An 18,995-nucleotide genomic window follows, 5' to 3' on the forward strand; every position below is an offset into this window, starting at 1 on the left:
ATATGCCACAAAACCAGCCAAGGCTGCAGAAGCCTGGAGCCTTATTCTCTAGACTAGAACTGCACTGTATAGTAAAACTTCTGCAATGATAGAAATATTCTCTATCTGCCCTGTCCAACATGGTAGCCTTTAGGCAAATGTGGCTATTGAGCACTTGAAATGTGTCCAGTGCAACTGAGGAACTAAATGTTTAATTTTAATTACTTAGATTTAACTTTCTAAATGTGGTTAGTGGCTACCATATTGGACAGAACAGCTCTCCTGGGTAAAACAAAGGATTCCTAGACTGGAAAACATTTCAACTGGTGGAGTTGAGAAATGAGGGCATCACACTGAAAACAGCTGAGTTAAATGAACATGAGTGAGTGTTTATATACTGAATGCTAAGACTTCCAGAGTTTCCCTCAATTTCGCTGTCAGAATGCTGGATTTCCAAGCAGGAGGCCCAAAGATTCTTCTCTGGGGAATCTAACTAGCTCTGGAGAAAAGACAAAGATACTGCTATTGAAGGTTCTCAATAAAACAGTCCAGCCAGTGCACTCTAAAATTGAAAAATTCCAAGCATGTGCTCAGAGCACATGTAATTAAAATTAAAAACAGAGCCTGCACTCTGTCTGTGGAGTAGACTTTTTAACTTTCTATAGTTGCTGAATAAATCTTGCTTCCACTAAAAAAAAAAAAAAAAATTAAAAACAACCACTATATGGGGTCCCTCTACTTTTCTGCCCCTGTATTCCCAGCCATACTGTTGTATGTTCATGTTCACCAAATATCAACACTCCTTCAAAGATAAAACACACAAAGAAATAGAAGCTTTCAACTCCTGTTAGATACTCACTGACACTAGGACAGCCCTATGCCTAAACAATCCTTAAGGTGCCCAATATTTGGGTGAAAGTTTGCAGTGCAGCCACTATACAGGTTACTCAAGCATCACTAGCATTACCTCCACAAGGTAATAAGGCAGTAATGAGAATAGCTGTTGTACAGTAAAGAAACAGGCAGGGTTACCCATCCCAGAAAAGTGAGACAAAAATAAATGGATTTGGAGTAGGAAATGAGTTGCTGTTTTAACTGCCTATTGGGCAATCAGAGGGCATAAAGAAACCATAAAAAAGATCAAGATTGGCAATTTGAGATTTGTGCATTTGTGCTACCTAGTGGGTGATACTTTCATCACATTCGGCCACCAAATACAGTGGATTAAGTATCTAATTTTGGTCTCAAATCCTTAGAGAAACAGAAGACTGCCTCAAGGACCAGCACGTGACCCCTAAACTTCACTTTTCATTGGGTTGTTACTACTTCCTATACCTGCCTTTGTTCCAACGCATTTTTTTATTTTTTATTTTTTTTTTGAGACAGTCTCACTCTGTTGCCAGGACTAGAGTGCCATGGTGTCAACCCAGCTCACAGCAACCTCAAACTCCTGGACTCAAGCGACTCTCTTGCCTCAACCTCCCAAGTAGCTGGGACTACAAGCGCATACCACAACACCCGGCTAATTTTTCTATTTTTAGTAGAGATGGGGTCTTGCTCTTGCTCAGGCTGGTCTCGAACTCCTCAGCTCAAACAATTCTCCCACCTCAGCATTCTGCGAGGATTACAGGTGTGAGCCACACTCCCAGTCGATATAATTTTTATATAAGTCTCCCTAAAAACAAACCTATGCAATATTTAGTAACAAATTTTAACATAACATGTACTAATTCATTAAAAAGCATTAAGGAGTCTAACTGCCTAAGAAAGTATAAAAACAGAATTATACAAAGCTACCAACTTAAAGGACTTTCTTTTTTAATTTCTGGGCTCAAGGCACTATAAACCTGTATTGATTCAATTAAGATGACTTGCTAAGGAAAGGAAGAGAAAGAAGAAAATTAAGAAGGCAGCAAACTAGTTGGACATGACACTTCTTCTCTATGAGCCTGTTTATAAACTAAAATGTGAAACATTATCTGCACCTGAGTTTTCAAATCATGAGTATCACTTGAGAAGCTTTTTAAAAAGCACAAATATTCAGGTCCCACTTCAGACCTACTGAGGTAGAGTCCAGGCATTTGGGTTTTTATTTTAATTCCCCAACTAATTATAATGCCCAGCCAGGCTTTGGAACTACTGGATTTGATGACTCTCAATGTTCCTTCTGTAACCACGACTTAAAATCCCAAGTTGACAATTCTACATCAAAGGAACCAAAGATTGCACTTAGCTACATACACACTGCAGAGCAGCAACCATCATGCCTCACCTAGGAAAGGAAAGCATCCTTAATTTGCCTGATCAAGGAACGGTAAGAGCATTCAAATAATTCACTGCATCTCCCCCCACTGTGTCCCCCAAATACTTCTCTAACTTGGGGTCCATTAAACTACTGAGTGGTGAATATTCTTTCTCCAATACAGAGAAAGGCGTCTCCACAAATTAACTCAGAATTGTAATACCCAGTCACTCAAGTTCCTTCATTCATTCTGTGCACATTTTCAATTAACATGAAATGTTTCAGAAGCAGAGAATTCCCTCTAAATGGGCCAATGTGCAAACGAAGCCCCTCTCAGCTTTTCTTCTAGAAAGGGCCCACTGGGCAAAAGCTATCTTGAGCAAAATTGATTTAAGTCATCCCTCATATACCAATCATGTTTTATCAGCAAGATGAGACATCTGGATGACTAGGAGAGAGTCTTGTTTCTTCCTGATGTTGCCCACCCAAAACACAGATTGCAGTTAGGTTCTGACCATACAAGAGCCTGGTATCTCTTCGGGCACCCTTCTCCATACCAAGCTTATTCTGGGAAAAAGGCAAAAAAACCCCCCCAACAACATAATTAAGACCCTACCATTAAGTGTCCTGGATATTTTTAAACCAAGTTTAAGTAAAATCCTAAAACATTTCATGACTAACGTTCTACTTTCTTCATTTAATTCTCTCAGCATGAAATTAAAAATACTACCACCAAATGGTAGTCTAGGGTTTCAACTCAGCTCTTGGGACTCTACATCCAGAACTCCCACATCCTCTCCGCATCCCTGCCCCACCGCCAACGGAGTGGCCATAGAGTCAACGGGGGTTGACACTGCCTAGCAGAGACAGAACAGAAAAAACGGCTTCCCATCACCCTAATGTTCAGTCGTGCCATACCCTTTCACTGGAAACGGGCCCCACAGTGTGGGGGAAGGAACCAAGGCAGGAAGGAGGCAGACCTGTCCTAACAACTAAACCCTTGACTTCCAAAAAGGCAGGAGCTGAGGGCCTCTAACAGCAGCTCCTTCTCTCAAAGCTTTCTCGGGCTTCACGCGGAGCGGCCGGGGGCACTAGCTCTCCCGGTGCCTGCGTCGCACAGCTTGGCTGGAGAGAGAGGGGAGGCAGTGGCCCCTCGGGACGAGCTCCCTCCGCTCCCACAGAAAGGCACACCGTGCCCAGGGGAAAGTGCGGCCTCCGGCTGGGGCGGGGAAGAGGGCAGTGCTCGAGGCCTCCGGGCCGGGTCGCCGAGCTGGCGCCACTGGCGCGCGAACCGCCAGCCAGCCCGGCCAGGCGATCGGTCTGTCTGTCATTCGGCCGACTGGACGCCCGTGCGCCCGCTTACCTACGTCCCTGGCTCCTGGCACCTGCCCCACCGGCGGCCCAGACGATGCGGCAGCCGGGACTGGGGCCCCGCCTTCGCCAGCTCTAGGGGAAGCCCCGCCAGCAAGGAGGTGTCCGGCCTGCCCGCAGCGGCCACGGCCGCCGAGCTTCCTCCGGAGCTGCTGCCGCGACGCCGGCGCTCACTTACGTCGTCACCTCCTCGGGTGCCCTTCCGCCTGCGGCCCCGCCCGCGCCCCGTGCGGGGGGCGGGGAGAGCGGCGGCGGGCCCGGCGCTGCGTGCCCCCGCTTCCGGCGCCGGGCTCCCGGGTCTCCGGGTGGCTGGGTACCGTCCCTTTCTTGGCCGCCGGACCCCCAGTCCGTCCCCCGCGCCGCGCCTCCCTGGGAGCGCGCCAGGACTTGCAGGAACTGTGACTGAGAAATTGCAGAGGCTCTACAAAGCGCGTCTGAGACTTCTGTTCAGCACCTTCTCAAGATTTTAACCCAAAAGGGCTCAATCAGACCTCAGCTTTTATACGGCCCCGCCCTCCACTGATCCCTTTCCCCCCTGCCAAAACAAAAGACCACCTTCCTGCTCTGGATTGCACTTTTTGAGGCCTGGGGCAGGCTTTTCCTATCTGGTTTTCCCACGTTGATCCTACCCCTGGGGATTGTAATTAGCCTCTTTAGCTGTTCCCCACTCTTCCTAGCTGGGAATGCTTTCCAGGGATGGTAGCGCCTTGTCTCATTCGCCATTGTAACCTCAGCTCCAAATAGTGACTTGCCAACAAGGGCTTAGGAAGTCTGCAGTAAATCTGTTATTGTCTTTCTGACGAGAGAGGAAAGTGACTTTAGCCTTGTATATTGAAGTACTATTCATTCAATTAGCATTTTTTTGTATGTGAACATAAAGTAATCCTTCTCTTACAAGACCTTAGTCTGGTTTGGGAGAAAGAGACATAAATAGATAATTGCAATCCAATGTCCTGACAGGTAGAAAATATAATAGCAGCAGATTTATGGCAGAATATGAATTCAGTTTTGGACATACTCGATTTGGAAGAATAAAGTGGAGATGGCTACAGTGGATGGCTACAACCCAAGGTTGGGTTGCTGAGAGCCATGTGTAAGCAATAAGGATGTGCACTGATTGTAGAGAAGAAAACATTATGACGAAACTGACTACAAGGTGGTTTGGTTTGCTTTTATCACCACGTGTCAGCAAACTCTAAACAGTGTCAAAGTACTCCTTCCCAAACAGAAGCTTTCCTTAGTCTTTTGGTGCAGTTACTATAGACTTTCAATAATAACTTCAGATTGGCATATTTCCTTAGTTTAGAAGTAAATCTTTCGAGATTGCCATTTCTAGCCAAGACGGAATAAAAGGGATCAGATTTACCCTCCCAAGTGAAACCATTAAAAAACCAGATGAGGGCCCGGCGCGCTGGCTCACGCCTGTAATCCTAGCATTCTGGGAGGCCGAGGCGGGCGGATCGTTTGAGCTCAGGAGTTCGAGACCAGCCTGAGCAAGAGCGAGACCCCGTCTCTACTAAAAATAGAAAAAAATTAGCTGGACAACTAAAAATATATATATAGAAAAAATTAGCCGGGCGTGGTGGCGCATGCCTGTAGTCCCAGCTACTCGGGAGGCTGAGGCAGAAGGATCGTTTGAGCCCAGGAGTTTGAGGTTGCTGTGAGCTAGGCTGACGCCATGGCACTCACTCTAGCCTGGGCAACAGAGTGAGACTCTGTCTCGGAAAAAAAAAAAAAAAACAGATGAAAATAAGAAACAACAGTTTTCAAGACATTGCCCATCAGGCAAAGAAGAATGATGGTCCCTGAGATTTGGAAAATAAATGGGGTGAACCCCCTAGATGCCCCAGTTTACTGCCTACACAGTCTCCAGAATATTTCACAGATGGGGGGGAACCATCAGGAGCCTGGGGGTCTCCATGAGTTGAGGGGAAGTAGCTGGGAGGCTGGGAAGGCCAAAGCAGCCACAGTTCCTGGAAAGAGTCCCAGAGAAGAGAGAGATGAACAAACAGAATGCTCTAGCTCCCTTTTTTTTTTTTTTTTTTTTTTTGAGACAGGGTCTCACGTAGGGCTAGAGTGCAGTGGCCTGATCTTAGCTCACAGCAACTTCAAATCCCTGGGCTCAAGCAATCCTCCTGCCTCAGCCTCCCAAGTATCTAGCTCCTTTTTAATAGTTTCTCTTTGTCAGTGATTTTCAGCCATTTGAGTATTTTGTGCTCTATCTTAGTTTTCTTTGTATTTATCTGTCTTGGGTTTCACTGAGCTTCTCTAATTTGTAGGTAGATGTCTTTCATCAATTTTGGGAAATTCTCAACCATTATCTCTTCAAATATTGCTTTTGCTTCATTCTCTATCTCCTGTTCTCTGGGACGCCAGTTACATATGTAAGGTTATTTGACCTTGTTCACCATATCTTTTATTGTTTGTACTGTCTTTAATTTTTTTTCTTGATGTTTGAATGTTTTCTAGTTACCTGTTTTTGAGTTTACTAATTCTGTCTTTTACAACCTCATTTAATACTGTTAAAATTATGCATTGATTTAATTTTAAATACTGCATTTTCATTTTTAAAATTTGATTTGTTTTTATTTATTTATTTATTTTCTTTTTCTTTTTCTTTTCTTTCCTTTTTTTTTTTTTTTGAGACAGAGTCTTGCTCTGTTGTCCGGGCTAGAGTGTCGTGGCGTCAGCCTAGCTCACAGCAACCTCAAACTGCTGAGCTTAAGCGATCCTTCTCCCTCAGCCTCCCGAGTAGCTGGGACTACAGGCATGCACCACCATGCCCGGCTAATTTTTTCTATATATATTTTTAGTTGTCCAGCTAATTTCTTTCTATTTTTCTTAGAGACGGAGTCTCGTTCTTGCTCAGGCTGGTCTTGAACTCCTGATCTCAAGCGATCCTCCCACATCGGCCTCCCAGAGTGCTAGGATTACAGGCATGAGCCACCGTGCCCGGCCTTATTTTTTAATAACTTTATTGATATATGTTCTGGATATAAATACTTTATCAGATGTATGATTTTCAAGTATTTTTTCCCATTCTGTGGGTTGTCTTTTCACTTTCTTTTTTTTAATTTCAAAATATTAAGGAGGTACACATGGTTTTGGTTACATGGATTGCTTTTGTAATGCTTGAGTCACGGCTGTAGGTGTGCCCATCACCAAAATGTGTCCATTGTATCCATTAGGTAGGTTTTTGTCCCTCCCTTCCTTGCTCTTTTCACTTTCTGAATAGTATCATTTACAAGATAAGAAATTTTAATTTTGACTAGTCAAATTTATCTATTTTTTCTTTTGTGTCTTGTGCTTTTGATGTTATGTCTGAGTAACCATTGCCTTGCTGAAGGTCATAAAGATTTACTCCTATGATTTTTCCTAAGAGCTTTATAGTTTTATCGCTTACATGTACATCTATGATCTATTTGGAATTAATGTTTGCATATGGTATAAGGAAGGGGTTCAATTTCATTCTTTTGCATGTGGATATTTGGTTGTTCCAGCCCCATTTGTTGAAAACACTGTTCTTTCCCTCATCAAATTGTCTTGGCACCCCTGCCAAAAATCAACTGACTATAAATGTGAAAGTTTATTTCTAGACTCTAAATTCTATTATGTTGATCTATATGTCTACTTTTATGCCAGTATGACACTCTCTTGATTACTGTAGCTTCTTGTATATTGATCTTGTGTCATGAAACCTTGCTGAACTCACTTATTAGTTCTAATATTTTTCTGTATGTGTGGATTCCTTAGAATTTTCTCTATACAAGATCATGTCATCTGTGTATAAACATTAAAAGATCCTGAGATACGGACTTTCAGATTTAGCCACACGAAACTGGAATTTTAGAGATAAAGATATCGGACTTAACTTCTGGGACTAAGACTGGAGACACAGTCTGCCACAGGCAAAATTATACAGCACAGTAAATCTCTTACATCCTGACACCATCATAAATTCCCAACCAGTACTAAATAACATAACATCCCTCGAGAAAATCACTAAAGTACAACTGAAATTTTAAGTGTCCTCTTTTAGCCATTAATGGGAGTTAGTGCTTAAATACCAAGAAGAAAATCTGGATAAGGAGTGACCAGCTAAATTCGCTTACTAACCAAGTGACCCTCTTTCCTGCATATTGGTCTTTTAGGTCACAGAATTAAATTTTTAACTTAGTAAAATGACAAGCAACTACAGTTTACTGCTAATAAGCAGTTAAACCAAAAATATTAAACTTGCAAATGTCAAGAACCAACTTTGTCTGTATTACAATGTCTGTAATGTACTTTAAAATGTTTGAGCAAAGACACTGTGTATTGTTCTAATAGAAAATTCACACATTAGGGTGGTCGGTGCCCAGTCAGAAAGGTCACACTCTAGAGGCAGCCACTACAAGCACTTCTATTATTCATCTCTTCAACACCTGAGACCCTGTTAAAAAGCAGAGTGAAGATCAGAAATGGATGTTTCTTTATGAACACAGTTGCTTGTTAATTAGCAATGAGATCATAAATGGGCTCTTATCAGGGACATGATTGTGTTCAAGATATTTCCATTGGCTAAAGTAATTTGAGAGACTCCTGCAGCCTTGCATAATGAACAGGTGTAAGAATCTAGTGAGGCCGCAACTTGATCCCCTAGGAATGGCCCTCAAAGCTCCATCCCTAAATGATCCTGTGACCAGCCACTGGTTAGGAAGATGTCTGGTTACATGATGCCGTCTTCAAAGGTAACAGAATCCTGGCCTCTGGAATGTTTCCTTCTCTGCCTCAAGTGAACTTTTCATGTGAGGCTGTGGATAGAGCACTTACCAGGACAGACAGCCTGGATTATAGTGAGCTACAGATAGGCTGAACACTTTTGCTAATAAATGTTTACTTAACTAACCTCGAGGTGTGTGGTGGAAATTGCTCTGAAGACTCACTTCACTATAAATTGGCAGCGAGGTTGTCAGAGGTTAGTTAACCCTCACCACCTCAAATTTCCTGGGTAGCTAAGAACCTAAGCATGATCAAATTGGCTTAGGTTAATTTGCAACAATCGGCAAATCATGTTTTTCTTTACCCCTTTCTACCTCTTGTCCCTCCGAAAGTCCAGAGTCTACTGCAAAAGCTCTTTATTATAAAGGTCCACCATACTCTGCAATTCTGAATAGGCTAGTCTCCAAAACTGCCTTTTGTACCTTCATGCCCAACCCACTAATGCAGACTCACAACACACCCTCAACACATTTAGGAGTTATATACTAAAGATCATCTGAATGGGGAATACTAAAGTTTGCACTAAATTATCCAGAAAAAGGGAACGCAGGCCTATGACATTCTTTCATCTCTATTTGACTCCTTTTTCTTTTTCTCTTCCTCCCAGAAGCAGGATTCCTGAATTAGGATAGAGTGAAATTTATAGCCTTCCAAAGTTTTCCCATTTATGAATACTATTGACACCAAGGTCTTACCTAAACAAACTTGAGAAGCAGACCAAATTTCCATGTCAAGGCTCTTATCATCTCTTTAAAAAATACTGCCCAGCTTCTTCCAGTTTACACCAATGCTGCGAAAGTCCCCCTTACCTTGGCAGCCTTTCATACTCCAAAATTATCCTTCCAGGTTCACACACAAAACATCCATTCTTTGAGAGATTAATGAAGGCTCAACTAGAGTTTAGATTAACAGATTAGTGAAATTTACACCAAAAGAGGGGTGGTGACAGTGTCTAAATCCCTCAAGGGATATATGCAACAAAGAGAAGCTCTTAGTCTAAACAAATCTCTTTCTCATGGAAAGTACTGGGACCTAATTTCAATAGCATGTATCAAAGGAGAACACCTGGAATTTTTTTTTTTTGTCATCAACCATTCTTTCATCTCTCTTTAGCAAAAGGAAATCTCAGGCCTGCCAACTAAAAGTGAAAAGAAGCTCCTAGAATTTAATCAAGTTTCTTGCCTGGCAGGATGGATAGAAGCGAAGATGTAATGTGTAGAAACCAGATCCCCCCAAAGGAATGGTACATTCCATGTTGACTGAATGGCACCTACCAAAAAAAACTATTATCTAACAAAAACTAGAGGGGGCTAGATTAGTATACATGCTACTTCATGGCTTCTAGGAAGTGCCTCTTAATACTCAAATTCAGGGGACTATATATTTCTGACTTTGAACCGATGTTTCATTAATCTGGGTTAAACTGAATTAAATTATTTCATTTTAATTTTCTTTTCAACAAGCACAATTTCAACTGTCCATAAAACAGTTGCCAATCTATCTTAAAATCTTTCAATACAATCTTCACCTTTTCTCTACAACTGTCTTATACTTTGTTGTTACTTATTTCTAGGTACTTTTTATTTTTGATCTATTACAAGTGGTAGATTTTTCTTTTACTTTTTTTCTTCAGTGGTGGATCAGGGCAAAATGGTAGATTTTTTTTTTTTTTTTTTTTTTTTTGAGGCAGAGTCCTGCTCTGTCACCCTGACTAGAGTGCCCTGGCATCAGCCTAGCTCACAGCAACCTCAAACTCCTGGGCTCAAGCAATCCTTCTGCCTCAGCCTCCCGAGTAGCTGGGACTACAGGCATGCGCCACCATGCCTGGCTAGTTTTTTCTATATATTTTTAGTTGTCCAGCTAATTTCTTTTTATTTTTTAGTAGAGACGCGGTCTCGCTCTTCCTCAGGCTGGTCTCAAACTCCTGACCTCGAACTATCCTTCTGCCTCGGCCTCCCAGAGTGCTAGGATTACAGGCGTGAGCCACCACACCCGGCCGAAATGGTAGATTTTTAAGATTACATTTTCTATTTGTTGCCAGTGTTTAGTAAAACTAACCCTTGCACAGTGATTTTGTATACAGCAAACTTGCTAACTTTTTTATTAATTCTAATAGCTTATCATATATTCTTTTGGGTTTCCTGTGTTCTCAACCTTATCTGAAAATAATGACAGTTTTTAATCTTCCTTTCCAATTCTTATATCTTTTCTTTTTCTTACTGCACTAACTAGGCTCTCCAATTTCAAATTTAAATCAAAGTAGCAATATTGGGCATCTTTGTCTTTTTCTGATCCTCAGAGGAATTACTTCAGTGCTTCACCACTGAGCATGATTTCTTGCTGCAGGTTTTTGTAGGTACACTTTTACAGATTAAAGAAGTTCACTCCTAATATATATTTTAAAATTATGAGTTGATACTGAATTTTACTAAAGACTCTTTTTAATCTATAGAGATGCCTGCATAATCTACTAGTATGGTGAATTATAGTGATTTTTAAATTTTGCTAACCTTGCATAACCCTACTGGATTAGGATGTACTATCTTTTTTATATATTGCTAGATTTGGTGTGCTAACGATCTGTTTAATAATTGTGTATTTATGATTATGAATGAGATTGTCCTATAATTTTCTCCTTCAATTATTATTTGGTACAATGGTTATGCCATACTCATAATAGAATTTGGGGAATGTTTTCTATATTCTAGAATAATTTATGCAGGACTGGAATCATTTTTTCTTGAATATTTGTAGAGCTCATTGGTAAAACTACCTTTGCTCTAAATTTCATCCATGGAATGGGGAAGAACTAGCCCCATAAAATGAGTTAGGACAGAAGGAAACAAAAATAAATTTTCTTTGATTGTACCCTTCAAGAACTGCTTGGTTTACATAACTGGCCAATATCTAGATGTAATGCACAGAGAAAGGTCTTAAAGGAAAAAAAGTAGTAATAGTTTCCTTTTGGAATAGGAACTTGGATTGGGATTGGGGAGCCTTTCTTTTATCTGAATTGCTGAAATTTAAAACATGAGAATGTATTTCTCTATTACCTATGCACTTGAACATTTTTTAAAAAATAACTATGATTACAGGGAGATGGGCTGTCTGGAGCGCTGGGCAGTGGGAGAGACACCTAGACTTGCTTTCTCCCCCTGTGAGAATGTGGCTTTGCTGATACCGAGTTTGACTCAAGAACCAAAAGAGCACTCTGGGAGGCCGAGGCGGGTGGATCGCTCGAGGTCAAGAGTTCGAGACCAGCCTGAGCAAGAGTGAGACCCCCATCTGTACTAAAAATAGAAAGAAATTATCTGGCCAACTAAAAATATATATACAAAAAATTAGCCGGGCATGGTGGCGCATGCCTGTAGTCCCAGCTACTGGGGAGGCTGAGGCAGTAGGATCGCTTAAGCCCAGGAGTTTGAGGTTGCTGTGAGCTAGGCTGACGCCACGGCACTCACTCTAGCCCGGGCAACAGAGCGACACTCTGTCTCAAAAAAAAAAAAAAAGAACCAAAAGAGCCCGGTGTTTCTGAACAGTCACATTGTTACATCTGAGTTCTTCCAGAGTGGTGGGTAAACCCGAGCATAACAGGGCAATGACAAGAATTGGGCTTTTCACCTCGGGCAGGCTCTGTCTTTGAGAAGAATGACAGTGGCGGCGGCGCCCCCTAGAGGAAGCTCAGGGGCCAGGAACAGTAACGAAGGACCATTTGGTCAGGGTCGCTTCTGCTCCTGCTCTGGGTGGCTGCCTTGCTTCAGTTAAGTAAGCTAAATCAATCAATCACTTAATTAGGAATTTATAGCAGGTACTTGTGGTCCCCTCCCACTGATGGAGTACTAAATGTACAATACTGCCAGCTATATTTAAATTTTACGTATGGTTTCATAAACAATGCAAACAATTACATTTCTTCAAAATGAGACCTAGAAACTTGAAAAGTTGTTTTTTGCTAACTCAGAAGAGCTAAAGCAGAAAGGTAGCAGAAAGGCTGAAATCCTAGCTGGGTAATATTGAGCAAGATCTTTAACCTCTCTGGCCTTTTTTCCTCCTATCTAAAAGTGAGCATAAGGCCGGGTGAGGTGACTCATGCCTGTAATCCTAGCATTCTGGGAGGCCAAGGCGGGAGGATCACTTGAGGTCAGGAGGTTGAGCCCAGCCTGAGCAAAAGCAAGACCCCATCTCTACTAAAATAGAAAAAATTAGCCAGACGTCATGGTGCATGCCTGTAATCTCAGGTACTCAGGAGGCTGAAGCAAGAGGATGGCCTGAGCCCAGGAGTGTGAGGTTGCTGTGAGCTATAATGATGGCCCTGCACTCTACCCAGGGCAACAGAGTGAGACTCTGTCTCAAAAAAAAAAAAAAGAAAAAAGGAAATTGAACCTTTCTCCTCACTCCTCTCCTTAGAAAAAGAAAGAAAGAAAAGTGAGCATATTAATCCCTATCAACCATGAAGTAACAAAGGAGTCAACAGACGTAAAAAATGCCCTGAAAAAATATTAGGGGAAGAGTTAGGAAAAATTGAAATCGAGCAGTTTTCACATGCAAGCTATGGTAGCCACTACTATATACCATTTCCAGGCCCCTTTCTTTACTAACAAGTCTGATTTTTCTGGGGAGGCAATGTACCTAGCTTTTAAAAATATTCTTCCCCAGATTCTCTTGCAGCTATAGGGGCCAAATGACAATTCTAGACAGAAGTTGAGGGTTTCTGGTTAGTGATAGCTAACACCTGTAATCTCAGCACTTTAGAAGGCTGAGGCGGGAGGATCACTTAAGGCCAGGAGTTTGAGACCAACCTGGGCAACATGGCAAGACCCCCATCTCTACAAAAAATTTTCTTTACATTCTTTTTTTTGAGACAGAGTCTCACTCTGTTGCCCGGGCTGGAGTGCCGTGGCATCAGCCTAGCTCACAGCAACCTCAAACACCTGGGCTCAAACAATCCTACTGCCTCAGCCTCCCAAGTAGCTGGGACTACAGGCATACGCCACCATGACCAGCTAACTTTTTCTATATATTTTTAGTTGTCTGGTTAATTTCTTTCTATTTTTTAGTAGAGACGGGGTCTTGCTCTTGCTCAGGCTGGTCTTGGGCTCCACCTCCAGCAATCCTCCTGCCTTGGCCTCCCAGAGTGCTAGGATTACAGGCGTGAGCCTCCGCGCCTGGCCTACAAAAAATTTCAAAAGTTAGCTGGGCATGATGTTGCACGCTTATAGTCCTAGCTACTTAGGAGGCTGAGGCAGGAGGATTGCCTGAGCCTAGGAGTTCTGGGCTGCAGTGAGCTATGATCACAACAGCCTGTGCTGACACCTTTGACTAAAATAACTTCCCTTCCTCTGTTTGTTCAGCCATATCTTAACTGTCTAAGTGCTTGGACCTGAACCCCAATCCTACTGATGTTCAGCTCAAGTCTAACCTGCTCCACAGGAAGCAAGATGGTGGAGTACAGAAGTCCACTAAGTTGGTACCACCAGGAGTCTGAGCATTACTAGGCCTGGGGCACCCCTAGTGCTGATATGGCTGCAGTGACCAAAGACTTAGGTCATAACACTCAACTTCCTTTGAATATCAGGAAAGTCTTCTCAAGAAGGAGGGGTTCAAAGAAGTCTAGACTGCAAAGATTAAAATAAATACCTAACTCCTCAATGCCCAGACATTGACAAACATCCACAAGCATCAAAAAGACCCAAGAAATCATGACCTCACGAAACAAACTAAATAAGGTACCAGTGGCCAATCCTGGAATGATGGAGACATGTGACCTTTCAGACAAGGAATTCAGAATAGCTGTTCTGAAGAAACTCAGTGAAATTCAAGACAACACAGAGAAGGAATTTAGAAGCTGATCAGAGAAATTTAACAGAGATTGAAATAATAATAAAAAAAAAAGCAGAAATTCTCGGGCTTAAGAATTCAGTTTACAAACTGAGAAATGCATCAGAGTCAACAGGAGAACTGATCAAGCAGAATAAAAAATTAGTGAGCTTGAAGATAGGCTATTTGAAAATACACAGTCAGAAGAGGAAAAAAGAATGAAGTACACCTACAAGATCTAGAAAATAGCCTCAAAAGAGCAAATCTAAGAGTTATTGGCCTTAAAGAGGAGGTAGAAATAGAGATTGGGGTAAAATTTATTCAAAGAAATAATAACAGAGACTTTCCAAACCTAGAGAAAGATATCAATATGCAAGTATAAGAAGGTCATAGAACACCAAGCAGATTTAACCCAAACAAGACTACCTGAAGGCATTTAATAATCAAGCCCCCAAAGGTCACATATAAAGAAAAAGTCCTAAGGTTAGCAAGAAAAATGAAAAACAATAACATATAAAGGGGCTTTGATATATCTGGTAGCAGACTTTTCTGTGGAAACCTTACAGGCCAGGAGAGAGTGGCTGACATATTAAAAGTGCTGAAGGAAAAAAAAACCTTAACCCTAGAATATTAATATAATATCCTGCAAAAATATCCTTCAAACATGATGGACAAACAAAAGCTGAGGGATTTCCAACACCAGACCTATCCCACAAGAAATGCTAAAAGGAGTTCTTCAATATGAAAGAAAAGAACATTAATGAGCAATAAGAAATCATCTGAAGGTATACAACTCACTAGTAACTACACAAATACACAACACTCTATTGCTATAATTGCAGTGTCTATAAACCACTTATATCTTGAGTAGGAAGACTAAAAGACAAACCTGTCAAAAGTAACTACTACTTTTAAAGAGATAGTATAAAAAGATATGGATGGAAACACAAAAAGTTAAAAAATGTGGGTGGGATGGAGTTAAAGGGTAGAATTTCAGTTAGATTTCTCATTGCTTGTTTGTTTGTAAGCAGAGTTGTCATATGTTCAAAATAATTGGTTATAAAATGTTTTTTGCAAGCCTTGTGGTAACCTCAAATCAAAAACCTACATCAGGCCAGGCATGGTGGTGTGCACCTATAGTCCCAGCTACTCAAGAGGATAAGGCAAGAGGATCACTTTAGCCAAGGAGTCTGAGCTTGCAATGAGCTATGATGATGTCATTGTACTCTAGCCCAGGTGACAGAGTGAGGCTTGTCTCCCAAAAACAAAACAAAAAACCTACCAGAGATACACAAAAATAAAAAGCAAGACACTAAAACACACTACCAGAGAAAAGCACTTTTAACAAAGGAAGACAGGAAGGAAGGGAAGACTGAAAAACAATAAGAAATCAAATAATAACATGGCGGTAGTAAGTCCGTACCCATCAATAATAACATTAAATGTGAATGGACTAAACTTTCCAATCAAAAGACACAGAGTGGCTGAATGGATTAAAAAAAAAACAAAACAGGAGCCAACTATGTGTTGTCTGAAAGAAACACACTTCACCTATAAAGACACATATAGACTGAAAATAAAGGGATGGAAAAAGATATTCCATGCAAATGGAAACCAAAAAAGAGCAGCAGTAGCTATACTTCTATTAGATAAAACAGAATTTTTTTTAATTTTTTCTTTTTTCTAAAAAAAAAAATGTTTCTTAAATTACTTTTTTCTTTTTTGTGGCAAGAGCTAAGCAGCACATAGATAAAATAGATTTCAAGACAAAAACTATAAAAAGAGACAAAGAAGCTCATTATATATGATAAAGGGGTCAATTAAGCAAGAGAATATAACAACTGTAAATATGGCTGGGCGTGGTGGCTCACACCTGTAATCCTAGCACTATGGGAGGCCAAGGCAGGAGGAATGTTTGAGCTCAGGAGTTCAAGACCAGACTGAGCAAGAGACCTTGTCTCTATTAAAAAAAAAAAATCAAATTTTAAAAGAAAAATAATTTAAAAAAAAGAAAAAAAAAACCCGTAAATATATATACACCCAACATTGGAGCCATCAGATACATAAAGCAAATATTATCAGAGCTAAAGAAAGAGATAGACCCCAATACAACAACCACTGGAGACCTCAACACCCCACTTTCAGCATTGGACAGATCATCCAGATAGAAAATCAACAAACATTGGACTTCATCTACACTATAGACCAAATGGCCCTAATAGATATTTACAGAATGTTTCATCTAACAGCTGCAGAATACATGTTCTTCTCTTCAGCTCATGGATCATTGTCAAGGACAGACCATATGTTAGGCCACAAAACAAGTCTTAAAAATTTCAAAAAAATTGAAATCATACCAACTATTTTCTCTGACCACAATGGAATAAAATTAAAAATCAATTAACAAGAGGACCATTTGAAACACATAGAACTTAAACAATATGCTCCTCAATGGCCAGTAGGGTCAATGAAGAGATTAAGAAGGAAATTAAAAATTTCTCAAAACAAATAAAAATCAAAATATAACATACCAAAACCTATGGAATACAGTAAAGGCAGTAATAAGAGGAAAGTTTATAGCAGTTAAGTGCCTACATCAAAAAAGTAGAAAAGCTACAAATAAACAACTTAACAATGTATCTCAAGGAACTAGAAAAACGAGAGCAAACCAAACCCAAAATTAGTAGAAGAAACAATGAAGATTACAGCAGAAATATATGATATTGAAACAAACAAACAAACAAAAAACAAAAGCTCAATGAAACAAAAAGTTGGTTTTTTTGGAAAGATAAACAAAACAAAGCAAGATAAACAAAATACCTTTAGCTAGACTAAGAAAAAAAGAAGGCCAAAATAAATAAAATCAGAGGTGAAAAAACAGACATTACAACTGATACTGTAGAAATCCAGAGGCTCATTAGAGTTACTATGAACAACTATATGCCAATAAATTGTAAAACCTAGAAGAAATGGATAAATTCCTAGACACATACACCCTACCAAGATTGAACCAGGAAGAAATCCAAAACCTGAATAACCAATAACAAGTAATGAGATAGGAGCAGTAATAATAGTCTCCCATAAAAGAAAAGTCCAGGACCCATTGGCTTCACTGCTGAATTCTACCAAGCATTCAAAGAACAACTAATACCAAACCTACTTAAATTGAAGAGGAGAGAATACTCCCAAACTCATTCTATGAGGCCTGTATCACTCTGATACCAAAACTAGACACAGATGCAACAAAAAAAGAAAACCAATATTTATAATGAAAATAGATGCAAAAATCCTAAACAAAATACTACCAAACCGAATTCAACAACACATTAAAAAGATTATTCATCATGATCAAGTGGGATTCATCCTAGGAATGCAAGGATGGTTAATATATGTAAATCAATCAATGTGATACATCATTTCCACAGAACACTTCGGGGTTGCAGTGAGCTAGGATGACATAACCGCATTCTGTATGTTGCCAAGAACACACAGTGGAGAAAGGACAGTCTCTTCAATAAATGGTGCTGGGAAAACTGGATATCCATATGCAGAAGAATGAAACTAGACCTTTATCTCACATCATATACAAAAATCAAATCAAAATGGATTAAAGATTTAGATCTAAGACCTAACTACTAAAAGAAAACATTGGGGAAACACTTTTGGACATTGGTCTAGGCAAGGATTTCCTGAGTAATAGCCGTAAAGCACAGGCAACCAAAGCAAAATTGGACAAATGGGATCACATCAAGCTAAAAATCTTCTGCAGAGCAAAGGAAACAATTAAAGTGAATAGACAACCTACAGAATGGGAAAAAATATTTGCAAACTGCTCATCTGACAAGGGATTACTTAGAACATATGAGAAGCTCCAACTACCCAATAGGAAAAAATCAAATAATTTGATTTAAAAATGGACAAAGGATGAAAGTGGGGTGTTGAGGTCTCTAGTGGTTGTTGTATTGGGGTCTATCTCTTTCTTTAGCTCTGATAATATTTGTTTTATGTATTTGAGGGCTCCAATGTTGGGTGTATATATATTGATGGTTATTTTTTTTTCTTTTTTTACATTGTTTTTCTTTTAAAATTTGATTTTTTTTTTTAATAGAGACAAGGTCTCGCTCTTGCTCAGGCTGGTCTTGAACTCCTGAGCTCAAGCAATCCTCCTGCCTTGGCCTCCCATAGTGCTAGGATTACAGGTGTGAGCCACTGCACCCGGCCATATTTCCGGCTCCACTGAGCCCCAAAGGACACGGCAAAAGTAGAACGCCACAAAATTCTGGCAGTAGGATGGAAGAAAGCTGTGTGTGTTGAGATGGTAGGATAAAGGGGTTGGGAGTCTTGAGATGGATTGAAGAGAAAGGGAACAGAAACAAGATCTGGGAGCAAAATGAATGACTGCTGGATAGCACCAAGAGATCAGGTGAGAATTATGCAAAATCAATGTGTTAAATGAGTATTTGTTCAGTGCAATACCTGACATGGTGCTATACTACTGTTATTACATAAACAACATTAATATGCAAGTATGTACCAAACCTTTGTAAAAATTCTTTGCAGAAAAGATAGTTAAAAACAAATTAAGAGAGAATCCAGAAAAACACATTCTAGAAATTAAAAAAAAAAAAATGGAAGAGAGACCTATTCTGGCCTGAATGCTTGTGTTCCCATCAAATTCGTATGTTGAAGCCCTAACCTCCAGAGTGATGGCACTAGGAAATGGGGCCACCCATCCAATGGGGGCTTTTGGAGGTGACTGGAGTTAGATGAGGTCATGAGGGTGGGCCCTCAGATGTGATTAGTGTCCTTATAAGAGACACCAGAG

At 40.5% G+C, this 18,995-nt stretch overlaps 1 protein-coding gene across 2 annotated transcripts in view; it reads right to left on the bottom strand.

Moving 5' to 3' along the window:
• The window catches only part of SENP5 (SUMO specific peptidase 5), a 49,746-nt gene extending 46,011 nt beyond the window's left edge, over positions 1–3,735 (bottom strand). For both annotated transcript variants that reach the window (XM_045540016.1, XM_045540014.1), the window contains exon 1: positions 3,585–3,735. The gene's annotated coding sequence lies outside the window, so the exon portion shown is untranslated. The remainder of the gene's footprint in view (positions 1–3,584) is intronic.
• Between the last annotated feature and the right edge of the window lie 15,260 nt (positions 3,736–18,995).

Source organism: Lemur catta, chromosome 1, assembly GCF_020740605.2.
Source record: "Lemur catta isolate mLemCat1 chromosome 1, mLemCat1.pri, whole genome shotgun sequence".
NCBI classification, from domain to species: Eukaryota; Metazoa; Chordata; class Mammalia; order Primates; family Lemuridae; genus Lemur; species Lemur catta.